The 9,088-nt window shown below is 41.9% G+C and overlaps 1 protein-coding gene across 2 annotated transcripts in view; it reads right to left on the reverse strand.

The window, feature by feature from the left end:
• LOC144888258 (uncharacterized) overlaps positions 1–8,119 on the reverse strand; it is a 68,072-nt gene extending 59,953 nt beyond the window's left edge. For both annotated transcript variants that reach the window (XM_078770642.1, XM_078770643.1), the window contains exons 1-2: positions 8,057–8,119; positions 7,764–7,923 (exon numbers count right to left, since the gene is read on the reverse strand). The gene's annotated coding sequence lies outside the window, so the exon portion shown is untranslated. The remainder of the gene's footprint in view (positions 1–7,763; positions 7,924–8,056) is intronic.
• Positions 8,120–9,088: the final 969 nt, after the last annotated feature.

Here is a 9,088-nt window from a genome sequence, read left to right on the forward strand (position 1 = left end):
TAAAACACGTAATAAAAACACCAAACAGCCATAAAACATGTAATAAAAACACCTCACCACCACAAAATTAAAAACACCTCACAGCCATAAAAAAACGTAATAAAAACACCTCACAGCCACGAAATTAAAAACACCTCACCACCACATCATTTAAAAACACCTCTCCACCAATTAATTCAAAACACCTCACCACCACATAATTCAAAACACCTCATTACCAACTAATTCAAAACACCTCACCACCACCTAATTAAAAACACCTCACCACCACATAATTCAAAACACCTCACCACCATGTGATTTAAAAACACCACCACCATGTGATATTAAAACACCTCACAACCACATCATTTAAAAACACCTCACCACCACATAATTCAAAATACTTCACCACCACGTGATTCAAAACCACCACAACGTTATTAAAATCACTTCACAACCACGGAAACAAAAGTTTGAGGGAGTCGTTAAGTGACAACACAGACACTGCCCAGATGTGTCGATATCTATCTATAATTCCAGTAATCTCTGTGTGTATGTTTGTATGTTTGTATGTTTGTATGTTTGTATGTATGTATGTATGTATGTTTGTCTGTGACCGCTGTTTCTCGACAACTACCGGTCCGATATACTTTAAACTTGCCAGGTATATTGCTGGGGACCCGAGGATGTGCCTTTTCAAGGTTTCATATTAATCGGAGAAGTAGTTACCGAGCTATGTCCAAAAAACGATTCAACCAATCGGAGAGCAGCGAGCTATCACGTGTGCCGAACGTGGCGAACAGACTCTGCCTCGGACAGCACATTTGAGAGCGTATTCATTTATTTCACGTTGGAAAACTATGTTGCCGTTAAACTATGTTTTAAAACTAATTAAAACTAATTTGCGATTCATCGTAACTGCGATTTGCGACCTTCCGGACAGTGAAGACTTCACTTCCGGCTGCCAATCACAGAACGCTTTGTTGCGTAGGCGTGGCCGATGTGAGAGCGAGCCGAGCCGAGCGCGTGCGCCATTACGGTTCGTAATTCGATTTCTTCCGGAGAAAATAATAATTTCTCGATTTCTTATGCACATTATTTCTCCCAATTCAGTCAGAGCGAAGGGCGGAAGTGAAGAGCGTTGTTTTTTTTGTTTACGGGCGTACGGGCGTACGGGCGGGGTAGAGCGTACGGGTAGCGTTTTTTTTTTTTTTTGGCAAGGAACGGGCACCCACGTACGGGCATGCCCTAGTATAGATAAATGACTGTAACCGAGTTGCCGTTTTGTCATTGTTTAAACCAATCATAATTCAAACAATTATTTTGCACAAATGTATTTGTAATATACGTGATATCACATTTTATAAACAATTGAAGTTGGGAAAAAAAAATTCCCAAAAAATAAAAATAAAAATTGTAATTTAAAAAAATTAATAAAATACCTTTCGGACATACCGACGGGAGAGATATGTGCATACCAGAAGTTTGGTACGATTTCACAAAAGTTTGAGAAAGTAGTTCAGTGACAACACAACACAACACAGGACAGGACAGACGCTGCACACACACATATATATATATATATATATATATATATATATATATATATATATATATATATATATATATATATATATATATATATATATATATATATGTGTGTGTGTGTGTGTGTGTATATATATATATATAGATATATATATATATATCTTACTATAATTCACCAAATGTTTGTCTGCCTGTCTGTCTGTCTGTCTGTCTGTCTGTCCGTTCGAAGGCACCATAAAAACTGCTGAACCGATCGCAACGATATTTTGGGTGGATACTCTTGAGATCTCCAGGAGTAAAATGGGCTATTTAGTTTTCCCAATTTCAGCTTTAGTCTCCAGCATTCTCAGGTTTGGACTCCCGCATAACATTCGCGTTCGCATAACATTCATTGCGACGATGTTTTCATTGTGACGATGTTGTTTTCCTGGGTGCCGCACAAATGGCTGCACCGATCGCTGCACAACTGCACCAATCGGAATCGGTGACCTCGGACAAAGACCTTTTATAAGGACACGGGTTGAATCCCTGCTTGAGAGAATTCTAACCCATTTCAACTGAAGGAAACACGTATCGGGAGTACATAAGACATAGCGATTGTGAACATGATTATCGATCACGATTCACGATTTCGATCACCACGATCATAGTGTATCGATCACTGTGGGACATTTGGTGAATTATAGTAAGATGCTGTTTAGATTTTGATGATTTGCATGTGATATGATTTAATGGATGTTTATATGAATCGTTTAAAATAAAAAAGCCTTCAATTTCTGATATTTTACCTTTTCATTTGGGCCTCACAATTGAAGCCCCACCCATAGGGACCCAAAATACCCTTTTTCCAATTTTTTCCCCAATTTTCCTGTTTTTACAAACACAATGGAATAACATTTACCGATATGAACAGTGATGTGGCTTTTTTGAAATTTTACAATTACTGGTTAGATATTGATGAGAATTACAAACCTGCCACAAATGCAGAGGTGGACATATTATGGCAATTCACGGATTTGATAATATCCCAATACAACCGTCATTCAATCGTAATGTTTAATCGTTAATCGTGTAAATCATTTTGTTAAAGTATCAATGGATGATCGGAATTGAGTGAATACAAGTCCGATTTTGAATTCGTAATTGTATTCACCCACCCGTACGGAACTTCACATCAGGATTTAAATATTTGTTTATGTCATGAATGTTAAAAGTTTATTATATGAATGTGTATTTGTGATAGGAGTTATGCTGTTTGGAATGAAAAAAGAGATATCGAGTTCAAGTGAATGACGAAATGCAGTGACGGTTTTACGTTCTAAACGTGAAATTCGCGGATCGCCAAATGCAGATTCGCCATTGACTGGGAATGGAACACACGTACCTGTTTGTTTGCGAACAGGTACGTTTTTCATGGAAGTCCTTCACGAACTTGCTGTCCATGTCTGACATGTGACTGAAGGTGCTCCAGGAATGTGGAATTTATTGTTTTCATACTTTAGCATTCACCGTTTCTGCATTGTCTGTTTGCTTATGGCCTCCCACCCATGCGTAGCACGTGCACCTCACTAGTGTAAAATAATTCACCAAATGTCCGTCTCTCTGTCTGTCCGTTCAAAGGTACCACAAAAACTGCTCAACCGATCGCAACAAATTTTTTTGGGTGTGTAATCCTGGGACGCCCTGGAGTAAAATAGTCTATATTGTTTTTCCAATTTTCCAGTTTTTCCAATTTTCCAGTTTTTCCAAACACGATGGAATAATATTTACCGATTTGAACAGTGATGTGGCTTTTATTGAAATTCTACAAATACTGTTTCGATTTTGATGAGAATTATGAACCTGCAGCGAATCCGGAAGTGGACAGATTACGCAATGTGTGGGTTTGATAATATCCCAATGCAACCATCATTTAATCATAATCTTAAATCGTTAAACGTTAATCGTGTTAATCATTTTGTTAAAGTATCAATTGATGATTTGAATTGAGTGAATACAATTACGATTTTGAATTTGTAATTGTGTTCACCCAACCGTATGGAACTTCACATCAGGATTTAAATATTTGTTTATGTCACGAATGTTGTTAAAAGTTTATTTTTTATATTAATGTTATTAAATTTGTGATTGAAGTTATGCTGTTTGGAATGAAAAAAGAGATATCGAGTTCAAGTGAATGACGGATGCCATGATGGTTTCTACTTTCTAAATGTGAATTCGCGGATCACCATATGCAGATTCGCCATTGACTGGGTTTGGAACAAACCTACAAACGGGTACGTTTTTCATCGAAGTCCTTCACGAACTTGCTGTCCATGTCTAACGTGCACCTGAAGGTGCTACAGTAATGTGGAATTTATTGGTTTCATGCTTTAGAATTTGCCGTTTCTGCATTATCTGTTTGCTTCTGCCCCCCCCCCCCCCCCACTCTTGCGTAGCACAGGTACCTCACTAGTATATAAAATACATGTATAGTAAATCCTAACCAATTCTTTATATGAGTGTAGCCCAGGTAACAGCTGTCATGGCTTTGCAGCTGCTTTCTTTATCCAACAGCGAGTGAGCTTTTAAATGCAATTGGCTTTGTGAGACAGGCAGTTTTGAACACTTCTTTTGGATACTGCTTGTTCAATCAACAGTTTTCATAGGTAGTTAAATTTACACTTCCACAGTACACTAAACAGATTAAAGGAAGGATGAAGTAATAAAAAGGTTCGAGGATCACTGATATAGACAGGATGTGTTGCTTGCCATGTTGGATTATCAACATGAAACACTTGCTTTTAATAGGAAGAGAAAATCACAAAACAGAGGGTTTGTGGGTAATAGTTGAACTACTGGGTGTAAATAAACATGGATGAAGATTTTTGTCAAATGGAGTAACGAAGATCAGGGTTCAGTGAGAAATTCATCAACTCGGTTATCTGCACAAGCTGGAGGTTCATGCAAGAGCATGGTGATAAAGGGTAGAAGGACAACATAGTGACAATGGGACAACGTTTGGACACAAACAAAGGGAATTAGCAAACAAAAAGTAGAAGAGAGGAGGTGAGGAAACAGTAACCTGCAAATAAGATGGTTGGATTATGTATGATTAATAAGGGGATGGGGGAGGAATGAAGAATGAGGTCAGGGTTGGGGATGGCATAGATTAATTTTCTGTGAAAAGGTGTCATTAGATGGTTGAAAAGCAGGTTCTTTATTCTGCTAAAGTCACCAGACCGTCCCGGTTGCGCCCTTCGAATCCGGCGAGTCGTGTCAAAAGGACCGTGATTGTCATGCATTTCAAAGGCCCCTGCCGGATCCTCATGTCTGAAGCTGCATTACTGTGCAGGTGGGGGTCTCTAAATAAGGCGAGAGTTGCGATAACAGGGGATCATTGGACAGACCTTACCAGGGCCAAGCGGACGTTGGTCTCGGCATGTGATAAAATCATATCTAGCATCAATCTGCTTTTAACAGGATCTGATAAACCACAAAATGAAACTGCCGGATGAGTAATAAGTACATCGAAAAAGTACACAAATAAGAATATTAATCATATCTATATTGTATATAAATATATATATATATTTATATAAATATATATATATTTATATTAATATAAATATATATATATATATATATATATATATATATATCCAACCTAATCCCTCAAAGACCGAAAGCACCCCTCGGAGACCGAAAGCACCCCTCGGAGACCGCAAGCACCCCTCGGCGATCGCAAGCACCCCTCGGCGACCGCAAGCACCCCTCGGCGCCCGCAAGCATCCCTCGGAGACCGCAAGCACCCCTCGGAGACCGCAAGCACCCCTCGGAGACCGCAAGCACCCCTCGGAGACCGCAAGCACCCCTCGGAGACCGCAAGCACCCCTCGGCGACCGCAAGCACCCCTCGGCGCCCGCAAGTACCCCTCGGAGACCGCAAGCACCCCTCGGAGACCGCAAGCACCCCTCGGAGACCGCAAGCACCCCTCGGAGACCGCAAGCACCCCTCGGAGACCGCAAGCACCCCCCGGAGACCGAAAACACCCCCCAGAGACCGAAAACACCCCGAAGACCAAAAACACCCCGAAGACCAAAAACACCCCGAAGACCACAAAGACACCGAAGACCACAAAGACCCCGGAGGTCCTGAAGAACCAAAACACCCCAAAGACCCAAAATATCTTTGTCTTTCAATGTGGAACATGTCTTTCAATCCTGACAAATCTCACACTCTTACTATGTCTCTCCGAAAAGATCGACTGGACAACCCTCCCATCTACTTTCTCAACAATCCTCTCCAAGAAGTTCTGTCGCTCAAGATTTTGGGTCTCACTATCTGCCATGATCTTTCTTGGGAAAACCACATTTCAAAGCTGGCCTCCAAAGCCAGTCGCCGACTGGGCATCCTCCGTCGTGCGAAGTCCTTCCTCGGCACACCTGAGCTCCTCACCACATACAAGGCTTTCATCCGCAGCTCAATGGAATACTGTTCTCCCCTATGGGCCGGTGCTCCTGCCTCACACCTAGCTCGGCTTCACGCTGTTGAAACCAAAGCTTTCAGAATTATTGGAATCTCCCGCGATGAAGCTATCTCTGAGGGCCTTTCACTCACTCACCGCAGGCAGGTAGGTGGTCTTTCTGTCTTCTACCGACTCCTCTCCGGCCTTGCACCCCCAGCTCTCTCTGTGCTCTGTCCCCCAAATATTCCTACAGGTCGCACAAGATCTGCCAGCAACCCTCTGATGGTTAAACTGCCGAAATCTCGGCTCTCCGCTCACCTTCACTCTTTCATTCCTCTTTTCTCCCGCCTCTGGAACAAACTCCCTCACTCCCTTCAATCCCACTCCTCCCTCCAGGTCTTTAAAACAGCTGTTCACCACCATCTCTTATCTTCCCCCATCCAAAACCTTGATCTTTTCTACCCCCGCTAATTCACCCCAGATCCACCTTGTTTGAAATTCCAACTTCTTTCCTGGAAGTCCTGGCAGTGTCCATATGTTTTATACCTCTCCCACTGCCCCCTTCCCACGCCCCCCCCAAAGCCCTCGCCCTCTCTCAGATCTCTCGATGTCTCCATGTCTCCATGTCTCTCGGTCCCTGCTCTCAAATGTTGTGTTTGTGTCCTTCCCCCTCTCTCCCCATCTTGTCTACCGCTCCCTATGTTATATGTTTTATGTGTCGGTTTGTCTTTCTGTGTGATTAATGTTCGCTCTTTCACGAGCCTCGATATTGTATACAAAAAAAAAAAAAAAAAAAAAAAAAAAAAAAATACCCTTGAAGGCCCTGAGGCTTAAAAAGACCCTGAAGACCCAAATGGCCCCAAAGTCCCAAAAAACCACGAAGACCCCCAAAGATCCTGAAGATCCTCAAGACCCAAAACACCCCAAAGACCCAAAAGACCCAAAATACCCTTGAAGGCCCTGAGGCTCAAAAAGACCCTGAAGACCCAAAACACCCCAAAGACCCAAAATACCCTTAAAGTCCCAGAGGATTCAAAAGACCCTGAAGACCCAAAACACTCCGAAGACCCAAAAGATCCTGAAGACTCCAAATACCCAAAATACCCTTAACCTTTGAGTACAGATGATATCCAGTGCCGCAACCCACAAAAAAGTTTTGTGTACGGATGACGTTACGATACGTCATCGACTATACCTATAAATAGATCGTCAGTACGTGGTTGCATTCCCGTACGAAAATGCAAAATGAATCCCGTACCGGGCATATTTTTATCAAAAAAAAAAATCCCGTACTCAAAGGGTTAAATACCCCGAAGAACCAAAATACCCCAAAGACTCTTAAAGACCCAGAGGAAACAAAAGACCCATAAGAGACAAAAGCCCCTGAAGACACCAAAGATCCAAAAGACCCCAAAGACCCAAAATACCCTTAAGGGCCCAGAGGATCCAAAAGACCCTGAAGATGAAATGGCCTTAAAGACCCAAAACACCATGAAGACCCAAAAGACACCAAAATGGGCAAAGATGCCTATCCCTCTGAAACGACGTGTGGTGAGGCGCGACAGCGCGCCGAGTCACGCTAGTATATACAATGAAAATGCACGGGGGATGGGGGTGGGGGCTAAGGGGGCACATTTCGACATTTATGGATAATTAAGACTTAATATTTTAGTCGTTCCAACACCAACAAAAAATCATCTCCATTGCCTCCCAATCAAACCACCACCACAAATTGCCTGTGCACACAAAACCTTGTTGGCTTAACCGCGAACTTAACCATTCATACCACAAGTATTTTCACAAAGAGAGACTCGACAAGACCGGACAATGGAATTTTTCTGGGTGAAGCTTGCGTGGTCCGGTTCCCCAGGTCTTTGCAGCTCTCTCATCTGATCTATCTCCACAGTGCATGCCACACAGAAAGGGTTGGGACGCATGTGAGTATTCTGGGGGGGGGGGGGGGACAAGCAAGGATATGATTCCAATGATGGACCAGCAAGAGGGGGAATCCAATCGACCGACGACCAGCAAGAGGGGGATTCAAAATCGACGGACGACCAAACTCAGACACTTTCGCACCTTTGATGGGGCTTTGCATGCCCTGTTGGCTTTTCGTCATGTCTGGATTTCTCACCATCTGGAACCTGCATGTCAGAATCGCTTCATAGCAGGGACACCAGATTACACATTCATGCATCTCTGGTACGGGATTTAAAGGAACTTTCGACAAATTAACGAAGGGCAAAAAGCCAATTTGAAGATTAAGATTAACGAGGCAGTTTTAGACAATACAAAATGGGGGAGTGACCTTTCACCCTGTCTAGACATATCCCAACACGTTAGTCCTCCGACACAAATAACACTCTTTATGCTAAACATTTAAGAATGAAATAACTACGCAATATTGTGTCCTCCTTTCTCAAAGGTCCGCTCCAGACTTGGGGGCAACATTGGGGCCCAGCTTCTGTGGAACTGTGAACAATTATATATTTAGTTGGTGCCAAAACTCTTTCAATTAAACAAATAAAATCTCAGGCCTCATTGTGCTGGAATCAACAGGTTGTATGATAAAACACAGAAATAATAAAATAACAGTCCCTACTTCGTCAGGTTCACTATGTTTTTTCGTTGAAATTTTTGGAATATTCAGAGCATGAGGAATCCAAAAATTAATGTTTGCATTTGCGTAGACACCATTGCGAAAATGACACTCAGGACAGTGATGAAGATGTGTAAAAGCATATTCCTGAACGGTGTAGACCGAGTATATCCTGTGTATAGGACTTATAGTTCAATCTGATACTAACAACGCTGCTTTCTTGCTTTATAAACCCATACCTATAACTTCAAAGGACTTGTAATATAATGTATTATGTAATACAGTTATATCACAAATATAAAGACAATGGTTTTCAATTACCTTTGCTTGTTGCTTTTCTATAATCCTGAGCACTATTTTGAGGCCTTTATTGGATTCCTTGACCCAGAAAACATAGGATTAGCATATTCAATTAAGTTTCTAGGTTGACTAGAAGCCGAGATAGCGCAAAATATGTATTTTATGGCGGCCATTTTGAAAATCCAAAATCTGTGTCTGTGCAAATGCCAACA

Source organism: Myxine glutinosa, chromosome 1 (assembly GCF_964187855.1).
Source record: "Myxine glutinosa chromosome 1, kmMyxGlut1.1, whole genome shotgun sequence".
Classification (NCBI taxonomy): Eukaryota; Metazoa; Chordata; class Myxini; order Myxiniformes; family Myxinidae; genus Myxine; species Myxine glutinosa.